Below are 17297 nucleotides of genomic sequence, written 5' to 3' on the forward strand. Positions count from 1 at the left end.
CTCATGGGCTCAGTTGCCCCACGGTATGAGGGATCTTCCAAGATCAAGAATCAAATCTGGTGTCCCCTGCATTGCAAGGCAGATTCTCAACCACTGGACCACCAGGGAAGCCCCAGTAATTACAGTTAAAAAAAAAAAGTCATCCTATCCAAGCAGCATTCAGTTGGTCAAAATTCCCTGGAAAAGTCAGAGAACGTGGGATTCAGAGTCCCACAGAAATCCTACATCAATGCTTACTTTATCTATTACTGTATTCAGTAGAAATATATACAAATCTATTCATTTCTTTGCAATCGGTCACTGTATCTACAGAAACAGAGGCTTCCTTAGCTGAAATCACAGAGGTGTATAGGACAGGTGTATGGGGTCATATCACAGGCCACACACACAATAATAACTCAGGGCATGTTGGAGAACAGCTTCCAAGTCTGTTATAAGCCTGATATTTCTAAAAACAATCCAAACATTTTATATTTTTCTTATTATATATTCTGTAAAGAGTTGAAGTGATAAAAAATATGAGGAATGAAACTTAATTCAGTATCACATTGTTTGATTACAGTAGCTTTGTGGTTTATTTTGAAATCAGGAAGTATGAGTCCTATAACTTCATTGTTCTTTCTCAGGATTGTTTTAGCTATTGCCCTTGAGATTCCACATAAATTTTAGGATGAGTTTTTCTATTTTTGCAAAAAAATGCCATTGGGATTTTGATAGTGATTGTGTTGAATCTATAGATTGCTTTGGATAGTGTTGACATCTCAATTATATTTTCTAATTAATAAACATGAAATACTTTTCCAGTTATGACTTCGTTCATTTCTTTCAGCAATGTTTTATAGTTTTCAGTGTACAAGTTTTCGCCTCTGTTAAATTTATTCCTAAGTATTTTATTTTTTTAACACTATTATAAATGGAATTGTTTTCATTTCCTTTTTGGACCATTCATAGCTAGTGTATAGAAATGCAACAGAATTTTATGTGGTGACTTTTACTGTTTCTTGCAGTGTTGGTGATTTATCTTATTAGTTTAACAGGGTTTTGTGGAATCTTTGTTTCCTATGCACAAGATCATGGCATCTACAAACAGAAGTAATTTACTTTATTGTTTTTATTCAGTCACTCTGTCATGTCTGATTCTTTGTGAGCCCGTGGACTGCAGTATGCCAGGCTTCCCTGTCCTTCACTAACTCCCAGAGTTTGCTCACACTCACGCCCATTGAGTCAGTGATGCCATGCAACCATCTCATTCTCTGTCATCTGCTTCTCATCCTGCCCTCAATATTTCCCAGCCATCAGGGTCTTTTCCAATGATACGGTTCTTAACATCAGGTCATCAAGTGGTCAAAGTATTGGAGCTTCAGCATCAGTCCTTCCAACGAATATTCAGGGTTGATTTCCTTTAGGATTGACCAGTTTGATGTCCTTGATATCCAAGGGACTCTCAAGAGTCTTCCCTAGCAGCACAGTTTGAAAGCATCAGTTCTTCAGTTCTCAGCCTTCTTTATGGTCCAATTCTCACATATGTACATGACTATTGGAAAAACCATGGCTTTGACTATATGCACCTTTGTTGGCAAAGTGATGTCTCTGTTTTTTAATATGCTGTCTAGATTTGTCATAACTTTTCTTCCAAGGAGCAAGCATCTTTAATTTCATGGCTGCAGTCACCAACTGCAATGATTTTGGAGTCCAAGAAAATAAAATCTGCCACTGTTTCCATTTTTCGCGATCCATTTGCCATGAAGTGTTGGAACCAGACACCATGATCTTTGTTTTTTTAATGTTAAGTTTTAAACCAGCTTTTACACTCTACTCTTTTACCTTCATCAACAGGCTCTTTAATTTCTCTTCACTTTCTGTCATCAGGGTGGTGTCATCTGCATATCTGAGGCTGTTGATATTTCTCCTTGATTCCAGCTTGTGATTCATCCAGCTCTGCATTTTGCATGATGTACTCTGCGTATAAGTTAAATAAGCAGGGTGACAATATATAGCCCTGATATACTCCTTTCTCAATTTATTTCTTTCCATTTTGAATGCCTTTTATTTCTTTTTCTTACCTAATTGCTCTGGCTAGAACTTCTAGCACTATATTGAATGAAAATAAGTATTTTTGTCATTTTCCTGATCTTAAGGAAAAAGCTCAGTATTTCTCTATTGAATATAATGTTACCAGTGGATTTTTCATATATGGCTTTATCCTATTGAGGATGCTCCCTTCTATTTCTAGCATATTGAATATTTTATCATGAAATTGTGCTGAATTTTTGTCAAATGCTTTTTCTGCAACTGAGATTATCATGTGGGGTTTTTCCCTTCATTCTTTTTTTTTTTTTTTTTTTTTGCCATACAGTGTGGCTTGTGGGATCTCAGTTCCCTCACCAGGTCATGGCAGTGAAAGCTCTGTCATGTTAAATAATTCTTTTTATATGCTGTTGAATCCAGTTGGCTAATATTTTGTTTAAGATTTTTGCATCAGCCATCTGGGATATTGGTTTGTCATTTTCCTTTTTTATATTGTCTTCTTATAATGTATTTGTCTGGCTTTTGTATCTGGTTATGCTGGTCTCATAGAATTATCTAGAAGTGTTTCCTCCCTTCAATTTTTTAGAAGAGTTTGAGAAGGATTAGAACATTCTTTAAATGTTGGTAGAATTTACCAATGAAGCCATCCACTCCTGGGCTTTCCTTTTGGTAAGATTTTTTATTACTGATTCAATTTCCCTTACTAATTAAAGTTCTCTTTAGGTTTTCTATTTCTTCATGAGTCAGCTTTGATAGCTAGTATATTTCCAGGAATTTGCTTATTTAGCATAGGTTATTCAGTTTGTTGCCATTCATTGTATTCCACTTACAGTCTTTTTTTATTTTTGTGAGATTGGTTTTAATGTCTTTGCTTTCATTTCTGATTCTAGTAAGTTGAGTTTTGCAATATTTCTGATGGGGAAGCTACTCTCATCTTTATTTTTGTCCTTTGGATATAATGTGTCCTTTTTTTCTGGCTTTTTAAAAAAATTTTCTCTTTCTTGCTGCTACCAAGCAATGTGATTATGATCAATCTGCCTTTTTAGCTTCTTTGTGTTTCTTGTACTTAGTGTCCACTGAGCCTTTTTTTTTTTTTTCCTAATCAGTGAGTTTATCACTTTCTTTAAATTTGGAGAGTTTTCAGTCATTGTTTAAAAACATTTTTTGCTTCCCCATCTACTTTCTGTGTCAAATACTTCTAGGCCACTTGAAGTTGCTCCATAGCTTACATTGTCTATTTTATTTCAATGTTTTTTCTCTGTGGTTCATTGGGATAATTTCTTTAGGTACATCTTCAAGTTTACTATTTTTCCTTAAATGTCTACTCTGATGTTAATTCCATCTTGTGTATTTTTTTAGTCTAAGCCACTGTGGATTTCATCTCTAGAGGTTCAATTTGAGTTTTTAATACCTTGCATGACTCTGCTTAACATTAACAATTTTTCTTCTAGCTTCTTCTTTTTTAATTAATTTATTTATTATTGAAGTATAATTGCTTTACAGAATTTTGCTGTTTTTTGTCAAACCTCCACCTGAATCAGACATAGGAATACATATATCCCCTCCCTTTTGAAACTCCCTCCCATCTCCCTCCCCATCCCAACCCTCTAGGTTGATACAGACCCCTTGTTTGAGTTTCCTGAGCCATAAAGCAAATTCCCGTTGGCTATTTTACATATGGTAATGTGAGTTTCCATGTTACTCTTTCCATGCATCTCACCCTCTCCTCCCCTCTCCCCATGTCCATAAGTCTGTGCTCTATGTCTGTTTCTCCACTGCTGCCCTGTACATAAATTCTTCAATACCACTTTTCTAGATTCTGTATGTATGCATTAGAATACGGTATTTATCCTTCTCTTTCTGACTCACTTCACTGTGTATAATAGGTTCTAGGTTCATCCACCTCTTTAGAACTGATTCAGATGTGTTCTTTTTTGTGGCTGAGTAATATTCCACTGTGTGTATGTACCACAGCTTCTTTCTCCATTCATCTATCAGTGGACATCTAGGTTGCTTCCATGTTCCAGCTATTGTAAATGGTGCTCCAATGAACAATGGGATACATGTGTCTCTTTCTATTTTGGTTTCCTCAGGGTATATGCCTGGGAGTGGGATTGCTGGGTCATGTGGTGATTTTATTCCTAGTTTTTTAAGGAATCTCCATACCATCTCTCATAGTGGCTATATCAGTTTACATTCCCACCAACAGTGCAACACCATTCCTTTTTCTCCACATCCTCTCCAGCATTTGTTGTGTGTAGACATTTGATGATGGCCATTCTGACTGGTTTGAGGTAATATCTCTTTGTGGTTTTGATTTGCATTTCTCTAATAATGAGCGATGTTGAGCATCTTTTCATGTGTTTATTAGCCATCTGTATGTCTTTTTTTGGAGAAATGCCTGTTTAGGTCTTTTCCCACTTTTTGATTGGGTTGTTTGTTTTTCTGATTTTTGATTGGTTGTTTGTATGAGCTGCTTATATATTTTGGAAATTAACCCTTTGTCAGTTGTTTCATTTGATATTATTTTCTCCCATTCTGAGGGTTGTCTTTTCACCTCGCTTATAGTTTCCTTTGCTGTGCAAAAGATTTTAAGTTTAATCAGGTCCCACTTGTTTACTTGTGTTGCTATTTCCATTACTCTAGAAGGTGGGTCATAGAAGATCTTGCTTTAATTTATGTCATTGAGTGTTCTGCCTATGTTTTCCTCTAAGTTTTATAGTTTCTGCTCTTACGTTTAGGTCTTTAATCCATTTTGAGTTTATCTTTGTGTTTGGTGTTAGGAAGTGTTCTAATTTCACTCTTTTGCATGTAGCTTTCCAGTTTTCCCAGCACCATTTATTGAAGAGGCTGTTTTTGCCCCATTGTACATTCTTGCCTCCTTTGTCAAAAAATAAAGTACCCATAGGTGCACAGGTTTACTTCTGGGCTTTCTATCTTGTTCCATTGGTCTATATTTCTGTTTTTGTGCCTGTACCATACTGTCTTAATGACTATAGCTTTGTAGTAAAATCTGAAGTCAGGAAAGTTGATTCACCCAGCTCCATTCTTCTTTCTCAAGATTGACTATTCAGGGTCTTTTATGTTTCCCAATGAATTGTGAAAAATTTTGTTCTAGTTCTGTGAAAAATGCCATTGGTAATTTGATAGGGATCTCATGGAATCTATAGATTGCGTTTAGTAGTATGGTCATTTTCACAATATTGATTCTTCCAGGAAAATGGAATATCTCTCCATCTGTTTATGTTGCCTTTGATTTCTTTCATTAGTGTCCTACAATTTTCTGTGTATAGTTCTTTTCTCGCCTTAGATAAGTGTATTCCTATTTAATTCTTTTTGTTGCAATGGTGAATGGGATTGATTCCTTAATTTTTCTTTCTGATTTTTCACTATTAGTATAGAACTGCAAGTGATTTCTGTGTATTGATTTTGTATCCTGAAACTTTGCTAAATTCACTGATTAGCTCTAGTAATTTTCTGATACCATCTTTAGGGTTTTCTATGTACAGTATCATGTCATCTGCAAACAGTGAGAGCTTTAATTCTTCTTTTCTGATGTGGATTCCTTTTATTTCTTTTTCTTCTCTGATTGCTGTAGCTAGGACTTCCAGAACTATGTTGAATAATAGTGGCAAAAGTGGACACCCTTGTCTTGTTCCTGATCTTAGGGGGAATGCTTTCAGGTTTTCACCATCGAGAATAATGTTAGTTGTAGGCTTATCATATAAGATCTTTACTATGTTAAAGTAGGTTCCTTCTATGCCCACTTTTTTTAAGAGTTTTAATCATAAATGGATGCTAAATTTTGTCAAAGGCTTTTTCTCCATCTCTTGAGATTATCATATGGCTTTTATCTTTCTGTTTGTTAATATGGTATATCACATTGCTTGATCTGCATATATTGAAGAATCCTTGTATATGTGGAATAAACCCTACTTGATCATGGTGTATGAGATTTCTGATATGTTGCTGAATTCTGTTTGCTAAAATTTTTTGAGGATTTCTGGATCTGTGTTCATCTGTGATATTGGCCTGTAGTTTTCTTTTTGTGTGTTGTCTCTGTCCGGTTTTGGTATCAGAGTGATGGTGGCCTCGTAGAATGAATTTGGAAGTGTTCCTTCCTCTGCAATTTTTTGAAAGAGTTTTAGAAGGATAGGCATTAGCTCTTCTCTAAACGTTTGATAGAATTCTTCTCTGAAGCCATCTGGCCCTGGGCTTTTGTTTTTTGGGAGATTTTTTATTACAGCTTTAATTTCAGTGCTTGTAATTGGGTTGTTCATAATCTCTATTTCTTCCTGGTTCAGTCTTGGAAGACTGAACTTTTCTAAGCATCTGTCCATTTTTCCCAGGTTATCCATCTTATTGCCACATAGTTGTTCATAATAGTCTCCTATAATCCTTTGTATGTCTGCATTGTCTGTTGTAACCTCTCCTTTTTCATTTCTAATTTTGTTGATTTGATTCTTCTCTTTTTTTCTCGATGAGTCTAGCTAAGGGTTTGTCAATTTTGTTTATCTCCTCAAACAACCAGCTTTTAGTTTTATCAATCTTTACTATTGTTTCTTTCACTTCTTTTTCATTTATTTCTGCCCGAATCTTAATGATTTCTTTCCTTCTACTAATTTTTGTTGGTTTCTGTTTTTCTTGTTCTTCCAGCTGTTTTACGTGTAAAGTTAAGTTGACTATTCGATGTTTTTCTTGTTTCTGTAGGTAGGATTCTATTGCTATAAAGTTCCCTCTTCGAACTGCTTTTGCGGCATCCCATAGGTTTTGAGTTGTCATGTTTTCATTGTCATTTGTTTCTAGAAATGTGTTGATTTCCCTTTTGATTTCTTCAGTAACCTGTCAGTTATTTAGAAACGTGTTGTTAGTCTCCATGTGTTTTTGTTTCTTACAGTTTTTTTCTTGTAATTGAAATCTAGTCTCATAGCGTTGTGGTCGGAGAAGATGCTTGATACGATTTCAATTTTCTTAAATTTACTGAGGTTTGATTTAAGACCCAAGATGTGGTCTATCCTGGAGAAAGTTCCATGTGCACTAGAGAAGAAGGTGTATCCTTCTGCATTTGGATGGAATGTCCTGAGGATATCAATGAGATCCATCTCATCTAATGTACCATTTAAGACTTGTGTTCCCTTATTAATTTTTTGGTTTGATGATATATCCATTGGTGTGAGTAGGGTATTAAAATCTCCTACTATTATTGTGTTACTGTCAGTTTCTCCTTTTATGTCTGTTAGTGTTTGCCTTATGTATTGAGGTGCTCCTATGTTGGATACATAGATATTTACAATTGTTATATCTTCCTCTTGGATTGTTCCCTTGATCATTATGTAGTGTCCTTCTTTATCTCTTGTAATATTCTTTATTTTAAGGTCTCTTTTGTCTGATATGAGGATTGCTACTCCAGCTTTCTTTTGCTTCCCATTTACATGGAATACATTTTTCCATCCTCTCACTTTCAATCTATATGTGTCTGAAGTGGGTTTCTTGTAGACAGCATATATATGGGTCTCGTTTCTGTATCCATTCAACCAGTCTGTGTCTTTTGGTTGGAGCATTTAATCCATTTACATTTAAAGTAATTATTGATATGTATGTTCCTATTGCCATTTTCTTAATTGTTTGAGTTGATTTTGTAGATCTTTTTTCTTCTCTTGTATTTATTAACTAGATAAGTCCCTTTAGCATTTGTTGTAAAGCTGGTTTGGTGGTACTGAAATCTCTTAACTTTTGCTTCTCTGAAAAGCTTTTAATTTCTCCATCAATTTTGAATGAGATCTTTGCCGGGTACAGTAATCTTGGTTATAGATTTTTCCCTTTCAGTACTTTAAATATATCCTGCCATTCCCTCCTGGCCTGAAGAGTTTCTGCTGAAAGATCAGCTGTAATTGTATGGGGTTTCCCTTGTATGTTACTTGTTGCTTCTCCCTGGCTGCCTTTAATATTCTTTCTTTGTGTCTAGTCTTTGTTAGTTTGATTAGTATGTGTCTTGGCGTGTTTCCCCTTGGGTTTATCCTGTTTGGGACTCTGTGCCTCTTGGACTTGATTGACTATTTCCTTTTCCATGTTGGGAAATTTTCAACTATAATCTCTTCAAAAATTTTCTCATACCCTTTCTTTTTCTCTTCTTCTTCTGGGACCCCTATAACTTGAACGTTGGTGCATTTGATATTGTCCCTCAGGTCTCTGAGACTGTCCTCAGCTCTTTTAATTCTTTTTACTTTATTCTGCTCTTGAGAAGTTATTTCCACCATTTTATCTTCCAGGTCCCTAATTCATTCTTCTGCTTCAAATATTCTGCTATTGATTCCTTCTAGAGTATTTTTAATTCCAGTAATTGTGTTGTTTGTCTCTGTATGTTTATTCTTTAATTCCTTTAGGTCTTTGTTAATTGACTCTTGCATTTTCTCCATTTTGTTTATGAGGTATTTTTATCACCTTTACTAACATTATTCTCAATTATTTTCCAGGTGATTTACCTATTTCCTCTTCATTTATTTGGACTTCTGTGTTTCTGGTTTGTGCCTTCATTTGTGCAGTATTTCTCTGCCTTTTCATTTTCTTTTTTAACTTATTGTCTTTGAGGTCTCCTTTTCCCAGGCTTCAAGGAAAGTTGAATTCTTTCCTTGAAGAAGACTGAATTCTTTTTTCCTTTTGGTTTCTGCCTTCCTAAGGTTGCTTCAGTGGTCTGTTTGAGCTTCTGATAGGGTGAGCTTTGTGCTGAGTTTCTGTTTTTTTGTTTGTTTTTCCTCTGATGGGCTAGGCTGAGTGAGGTAGTAGTCCTGTCTGCTGATGATTGGGTCTGTATTTTTGTTTTGTTTGTTGTTTAGATGAGGCGTCCTGCACAGGGTGCTACTGGTGGTTGGGTGATGCCAGGTCTTGTATTCAAGTGGTTTCCTTTGTCTGAGTTCTCACTATTTGATACTCCCTAAGGTTAATTATCTGGTAGTCTAGGATCTTGGAGTTAGTGCTCCCACTCCAAAGGCTCAGGGCTTGACCTCTGGTCAGGAATGAAGATTCCACAAGTGGTTTTTATCGCATTAAGTGAGATTAAAACAAATATCCAAAAACAAGAAACCAAAGATGAACCCCAGATAAATGGCAGTTACAAAATCAGTCAAATAACAATTAAAATAATAGAATATATGCTTATACACATACACCCATGGGCAAAGTGAAAACAATCCAACAAAAATAAAGTACAGTAGATTGACCCAGCAAACAAACAAAATAAAGAATTATATTTACCAGTTAAGAACAAAACTAACTAAAGCAAAAACTGGAAAACAAAACTAAAGCAAGGTGCCAAGTGGGATACAAAGCAGTGAAAACAAAACTAACAAATATGTTGAGAGGAAAGAAAAGAAAGAAAGAATCGATATGCAGAGTTAAATAGAGGTAGATAAAGAAGATTTATATACATTAAAGATTAACTGCAGAGGAAAAGAACAGTAGGAAACGCAAACAAAGGAATAAATGTAAAAATAATAATAATAGGTTTAAAATTTAAATTTAAAAAAGAGACCAAAAAAAAAAAAAAAAAGAGGAAAACTCCACAGAACTGCAAAAGCCCAACATAGAGGCAGAGGTTTATGACAACAATAAAAAAATGTGACTGAGGGGAAAAAAAGTTCAAAAACTTAATCACATTTCTTAGTGCCAATAAATTTGACAACTACCACAGAGGGGGGAAAAAAGGAAAAAAATCCAAAAGAATCTACAGAACAAGTCAAAAAATAAGAATAATAAATGTTTTTCTTGAGTCACTGCTGTCAGAGTCCTTTCCGTTGCTGGGAGTCACAGCCCACCTTACCTCCCTAGGATGCCCTCCAACACTCTGCTGTCTCTGGACCTGCTGTGAGGGCAGCTCAGATTCTAGTCTGGTCCTACTCCTGTGTGTTCTTGCCTCCAATGTGCACAGCTATCAGAGCTAGTGTGTTTTCCTTTGTGGGTGCTCTGCCTAGTTGGTTGTCTGGATTTAATCTGCACTTTGTGCAGCTCATGGGAAGGTTTGGGGTCTTTTTCCTCAGCCACATTGCCCCTGAGTTTCAACTGTGGTTTTATTTCCACCTCTACATGTGGGTCATCCACTGGGGTTTAGCTCCTGAGGCTGCCCTGGAGGGCTTGTGTTTGCCCCTGAGAGGTGCAGGTGTGGAGCTTGGGTTGCAGGGGTTCTGGCAGCACCAGTTACTCAAGGGATTTGGCGGCCTGGGCAGCAGGAAATATAGTGCTCTAAAAGGGTATGGCAACCAGTATTGGCCAATAGGCTCCAGTGTTCTTGCCTGGAGAACCCCCTCTCTGGCAGAGAAGCCTGGTAGGCCACAGTCTCAGTTCAGTTCAGTCACTCAGTTGTGTCTGACTCTTTGCGACCCCATGAACTGCAGCACACCAGGCCTCCATCACCAACACCCGGAGTCCACCCAAACCCATGTCCATTGAGTCGGTGATGCCATCCATCTTATCCTCTGTCGTCCCCTTCTCCTCCTGCCTTCAATCTTTCCCAGTATCAGGGTCTTTTCAAATGAGTCAGCTCTTCCCATCAGGTGGCCAAAGTATTGGAGTTTCAGCTTCAACATCAGTCCTTCCAATGAATACTCAGGACTGATCTCCTTTAGGATGTACGGGTTGGATCTCCTTCCAGTCCAAGGAACTCTCAAGAGTCTTCTCCAACACCACAGTTCAAAAGCATCAATTCTTCGGAGCTCAGCTTTCTTTATAGTCCAACTCTCACATCCACACATGACCACTGGAAAAACCATAACCTTGACTAGATGGACATTTGTCGACAAGGTAATGTCTCTGCTTTTTAATATGCTGTCTAAGTTGGTCAGAACTTTCCTTCCAAAGAGTAAGCATCTTTTAATTTCATGGCTGCAGTCACCATCTGCAGTGATTTTGGAGCCCCCAAAAATAAAGTCAGCCACTATATCCACTGTTTTCCATCCATTTGCCGTGAAGTGATGGGACCAGATGCCATGATCTTAGTTTTCTGAATGTTGAGCTTTAAGCCAACTTTTTCACTCTCCTCTTTCTCTTTCATGAAGAGGCTCTTTAGTTCTTCTTCACTTTCTGCCATAAGGGTGGTGTCATCTGCATATCTGAGGTTATTGATATTTCTCCCAGCAATCTTGATTCCAGCTTGTGCTTCCTCCAGCCCAGAGTTTCTCACGATGTACTCTGCATATAAGTTAAAAAGGCAGGGTGACAATATACAGCCTTGAAAAGGATGTAAAACCAGTACTCCTTCTCCTATTTGGAGCCAATCTGTTGTTCCATGTCCAGTTCTAACTGATGCTTCCTGACCTGATACAGGTTTCTCAAGAGGCAACTCAGGTGGTCTGGTATTCCCATCTCTTTCAGAATTTTCCACGGGTTACTGTGATCCACACAGTCAAAGGCTCTGACATAGTCAATAAAGCAAAAATAGATGTTTTTCTGGAACTCTCTTGCTTTTTCAATGATCAAGCAGATGTTGGCAATTTGATCTCTGGTTCACCTGCCTTTTCTAAAACCAGCTTGAACATCAGGAAGTTCATGATTTACATATTGCTGAAGTCTGTCTTGGAGAATTTTAAGCATTACTTTACTAGCATGTGAGATGAGTGCAATTGTGCGGTAGTTTGAGCATTCTTTGGCATTGCCTTTCTTTGGGATTGGAATGAAAACTGGCTTTTTACAGTACTGTGGCCACTGCTGAGTTTTCCAAATTTGCTGGCATTTTGAATGCAGCACTTTCACAGCATCATCTTTCAGGATTTGAAATAGCTCAACTGGAATTCCATCACCTCCACTAGCTTTGTTCATAGTGATGCTTTCTAAGGCCCCCTTGACTGCACATTCCAGGATGTCTGGCTCTAGGTGAGTGATCACACCATCATGATTATCTGGGTCATGAAGATCTTTTTTGTACAGTTCTTCTGTGTATTCTTGCCACCTCTTCTTAATATCTTCTGCTTCTGTTAGGTCCCTACCATTTCTGACCTTTATTGATCCTATCTTTGCATGAAATGTTCCCTTGGTATCTCTAACTTTCTTGAAGAAATCTCTAGTCTTTCCCATTCTGTTGTTTGCCTCTATTTCTTTGCATTGATCGCTGAAGAAGGCTTTCTTAACTCTCCTTGCTATTCTTTGGAACTCTGCATTCAAATAGACATATCTTTCCTTTTCTCCTTTGCTTTTCATTTCCCTTCTTTTCACAGCTATTTGTAAGGCCTCCTCAGACAGCCATTTTGCTTTTTTGCATTTCTTTTTCTTGGGGATGGTCTTGATTCCTGTCTCCTGTACAGTGTCATGAACCTCCATCCATAGTTCATCAAGCACTCTATCTATCAGACCCTTAAATCTATTTCTCACTTCCACTGTATAGTCATAAGGGATTTGATTTAGGTCATACCTGAATGGTCTAGTGGTTTTCTCCACTTTCTTCAATATAAGTCTGAATTTTGCAATAAGGAGTTCATGATCTGAGCCACAGTCATCTCCCAGTCTTGTTTTTGTTGCCTGTATAAAGCTTCTCCATCTTTGGCTGCAAAGAATATAATAAATCTGATTTCGGTGTTGACCATCTGGTGATATCCATGAGTAGTCGTCTCTTGTGTTGTTGGAAGAGGGTGTTTGCTATGACCAGTGCGTTCTCTTGGCAGAACTCTATTAGCCTTTTCCTTGCTTCATTCTGTACTCCAAGACCAAATTTGCTTGTTACTCCAGGTGTTTCTTGACTTCTTACTTTTGCATTCCAGTTCCCTATAATGAAAAGGACATCTTCTTTGAGTGTTAGTTCTAGAAGGTCTTGTAGATCTTCATAGAACCATTCAACTTCAGCTTCTTCAGCATTACTGTTGGGGCATAGACTTGGATTACTGTGATATTGAATGGTTTGCCTTGGAAACGAACAGAGATCATTTTTTCATTTTTGAGATTGCATCTAAGAACTGCATTGCAGACTCTTTTGTTGATTATGATGGCTACTCCATTTCTTCTAAGGGATTCCTGCCCACAGTAGTAGATATAATGGTCATCTGAGTTAAATTCACCCATTCCAGTCCATCGTATTTCACTGATTCCTAGAATGTCAATGTTCACTCTTGTCATCTCCTGTTGGACCACTTCCAATTTGCCTTGATTTATGGACCTAACATTCCAGGTTCCTATGCAATATTGCTCTTTACAGCATCAGACCTTGCTTCTATCACCAGTCCCATCCACAACTGGGTGTTGTTTTTGCTTTGGCTCCATCCCTTCATTCTTTCTGGAGTTATTTCTCCACTGATCTCCAATAGCACTGATCCAATAATGAGAGGAGCCACCCCGCGTCCAAGGTAAGGAGCAATAGCTGCACTTTGCTGGAGCAGCCATGAAGAGATACCTCACATCCAAGGTAAGAGAACCTGAAGTAACACGGTAGGCACTGAGAGAGGGCATCAGAGGGCAGACAGACTGAAACCACAATCACAGACAACAGGCCAATCTGATCACATGGACCACAGCCTTGTCTAACTCAATGAAACTAAGCCATGCCATGTGGGGCCACCAAATATGGACGGGTCATGGTGGAGAGGTCTGACAGAATGTGGTCCACTGGAGAAGTGAATGGCAAACCACTGCAGTATTCTTGCCTTGAGAACCCCATGAACAGTATGAAAAGGCAAAAAGATAGGACACTGAAAGATGACCTCCCCAGGTAGGTAGGCCACAGTCTACAGGGTCGCAAAGAGTCAGACATGACCGAAGTGACTCTGCAGGCATAGACACAAGACTTTTTTTGCCAGTGGCAGCTCTACCCCAGTGAGAGCTGAGCGTGAAGGTGGTGCAGCTGCTTGACTTGCAGAGACACTGGTGGTGCCAAGTGTACAGGGACTGGACTGACTCCACTGCAGGAGTTATGGTCCTATCAGAGTCTTTTTTCCAGCCTCTTATAGCTGACGATCAGAAGGCCTCCTTGGCCAGTCTTTCTCCATGGCTCCACCCATTCAGGCACTTAGAGGGCTCCCTTGCCTGGGGTATTTCTCTGTTGTTTGGGCATCAGGCATTTAAAGAGGCATCCTGGGTGGGGTCCTACTCTGTAGTTCAGTGCATCAAGCGTTTGATGGGCCAGCCTCTGTTATTGTTCAGCTGCCGATGCTGGCATGTGGGCAGAGAGGCTATGGTGGTGGCTCCACCTGGTACGCGTGACTCAGCAATTTCACCTTGCTTCCGTGGCCGCCTGGCTTTCCTCCGCCAGCATTTCCCACCACGATCTCTTCCCTCACACCACCTCGATCCAACTCTCCGCAGTCATCAGCAGCCCTCGCCCTGGGGTTGCTCCACAATCCCTTAACTCCAGCTCCCATCTGCTGCCCCTTCCAGAAGACCAGCGTCCCTGTCTGGGGCATGTATGGCTGTGGCAAGGACTGTGATTCTCATTCCATTTAGGCTGCCACAGATCAGCTGTTTCACTCTAGCCTTAAGTGTTTCTCCTGTGACTCAGACAATTGCCCTGCTTTGGGGATGGGACCCCTGCTTCAGTTCCCCCACCCACTGAGGGCAGGTCCAGTCCTACAGACACTCCTGTTTTTTCCCCTAGTTCCTTCATCCTACCAAGTTGTGCATGTTTCTATATATTCTTTTCCTCTGGTCAGGGACTCCTGTCTGCTCTCAGCTTATGTTCTGCATGCACTTCTGTGTCTGAAGGTGTCTTCCTGATGTATCCATGGAGAGAGATGTACTCCACATCCACCTACTCCTCCACCATCTTGTTCTCCATCTATTAATCCTCTTCTAGCTTTTTGAGAGTATGGAATCAGTTATATTAACATTTTCATGTTCTCGTCTACTAATTCCACTATCTGGGTCAGTGAGTCAGTGGGATCAATCACACTGATTGATTTTCTTTCCCCTCATTATAGTTTGTGTTTTCCTACTTATTCACATGACATAATTTTTGGTTGACTACCAAATTTTATGACTTTTACCTTTGTTGCTGGATGTTTTTGTATGCCTATAAATATTCTTAAGCTTTGTTCAGGAACAGTTATTCAAAATAATTTGATAATTCAGTCTTGTTTTTAAGCTTTTTTTAGGTGGGACAAAAGCAGCATTTAATCTGGGTTTAATTTTCCATACTACTAGGTTCTTGCTGAAAATCCAGGATAACCTGCTTATTTTTTTCCTGCTTTCATTTTTATTCTAATGTTGGGCTGAATAATATAATATTAATATATTAGATTTCATGGGTATGTCTACTAAATAAAAATTTGCCCACCCAGAAATTATGAAATAAAACACAGACAATTTCCTTATAGTGGTAAATACATATTAGATAATTTTTCCAATAAAATAATAACCTGTCTATTTTAAGGTCCATAGCCTTAATTATATTTACAGAATTCCTTTTTCCAGGTAACATAACCAGAGTTTTCTGGGATTTGAGCATAAACATCTTTGAGGGGCTGTTACTAGGCATAACACAGTTCTCCTTCTAGTACCCCCTCCTCCAAATTCATGTCTATTCTGCACAAAAGATACAGGAGCCCAGGAGCCTTCCCCATCCAAAACATCACAAAGATTGGAAATGCCAAAAAGGTGCTGCCTTTGCCCAGGTTTCCAGGGTCTAGACCAGCCTGACCTCTGCTCCAGCATCACCCCACGCTTGCTGTTCTTTTTAAAATTTATTTTAAACTTCTTATTTTATATTGGAGTGTAGCCAATAAACAATGTTATGACACTTTCAGGTGGACAGCAAAGAAACTCGACCATATTGATACATATACAGCCTTTCTCCCTCAAACTTCTCTCCCATCCAGGCTGCCACATAGCCTGGAGCAGAGTTCCCTGTGCTATGCGATAAGTCCTTGTTGGTTATCCATTTTACTTACTTATTCCGGTTGCACTGGGTCTTCATTGCTGTGCTTGGGTTTTCTCTAGTTCTGGTGAGTGGGAGGTAGTATTCATTGCGGTACACAAGTTTCTCACTGCAGTGGCTTCCCTTCTTGCTTAGCACATAAGGGCAAGTGGGCTTCAGTAGTTGTGGTTTAGCTGCTCTGTGGCATGAGGAATCTTCCCAGACCAGGGGTTGAAGCCATGTCCCCTGCACTGGCAGGTCATCTCTTAACCACTGTACCACCAGGGAATCCTCTTGCTGCTTTTACAATAGCCAGCAGCTCCTGCACTATGAAAGCCAGAAATACAAATTCTCCCTCTGTGTTCCGTTCTCCTCCCAGAGTCTCTCTCCTGTTGGCAGCAGTCACCTCACACAGCAGTGTGCAGTACAAAAAGAGTGAGGCTTGCCAGAACGCAATACAAAAAGAGTATTGGCTGCACTTACTCTCTTGTCTCCAGTTCTGATCAGTGGAACCAGTGCACAAACAGCAATAGCCTGGGGGTGAACAAAAACCCAGATGTATTCATCAGTAGTCAAACTTCCCTGTTCAGTTCAGTTCAGTCGCTCAGTCATGTCCAACTCTTTGCGACCCCATGAATCACAGCATGCCAGGCCTCCCTGTCCATCACCAAGTCCTGGAGTTCACTCAGACTCAAGTCCTTCAAGTCAGTGATGCCATCCAGCCATCTCATCCTCTGTCATCCCCTTCTTCTCCTGCCCCCAATCCCCACCAGCATCAGAATCTTTTCCAATGAGTCAACTCTTTGCATGAGGTGGCCAAAGTACTGGAGTTTCAGCTTTAGCATCATTCCTTCCAAAGAAATCCCAGGGTTGATCTCCTTCAGAATGGACTGGTTGGATTTCCTTGCAGTCCAAGGGACTCTCAAGAGTCTTCTCCAACACCACAGTTCAAAAGCATCAATTTTTCGGCACTCAGCCTTCTTCACAGTCCAACTCTCACATCCATACATGACTACTGGAAAACTATAACCTTGACTAGACGGACCTTAGTCGGCAAAGTAATGTCTTTGCTTTTGAATATGCTGTCTAGGTTGGTCAGAACTTTTCTTCCAAGGAGTAAGTGTCTTTTAATTTCATGGCTGCAGTCACCATCTGCAGTGATTTTGGAGCCCCCCAAAATAAAGTCTGACACTGTTTCCACTGTTTCCCCATCTATTTCCCCTGGAGTGATGGGACCGGATGCCATGATCTTTGTTTTCTGAATGTTGAGCTTTAAGCCAACTTTTTCACTCTCCTTTTTTACTTTCATCAAGAGGCTTTTTAGTTCTTCACTTTCTGCCATAAGGGTGGTGTCATCTGCATATCTGAGGTTATTGATATTTCTTCCGGCAATCCTGATTCCAGCTTGTGTTTCTTCCAGTCCAGCGTTTCTCATGATGTACTCTGC

General features: G+C 39.2%; 1 long non-coding RNA gene across 1 annotated transcript in view; it reads right to left on the reverse strand.

The window, feature by feature from the left end:
• The window catches only part of LOC132658664 (uncharacterized), a 54853-nt gene extending 38651 nt beyond the window's left edge, over positions 1–16202 (reverse strand). Inside the window, exon 1 of the long non-coding RNA XR_009598588.1 lies at positions 15885–16202. This is a non-coding gene — a long non-coding RNA (uncharacterized LOC132658664). The remainder of the gene's footprint in view (positions 1–15884) is intronic.
• Positions 16203–17297: the final 1095 nt, after the last annotated feature.

The sequence above is a fragment of the Ovis aries genome, chromosome 25 (assembly GCF_016772045.2).
Source record: "Ovis aries strain OAR_USU_Benz2616 breed Rambouillet chromosome 25, ARS-UI_Ramb_v3.0, whole genome shotgun sequence".
NCBI lineage: Eukaryota > Metazoa > Chordata > Mammalia > Artiodactyla > Bovidae > Ovis > Ovis aries.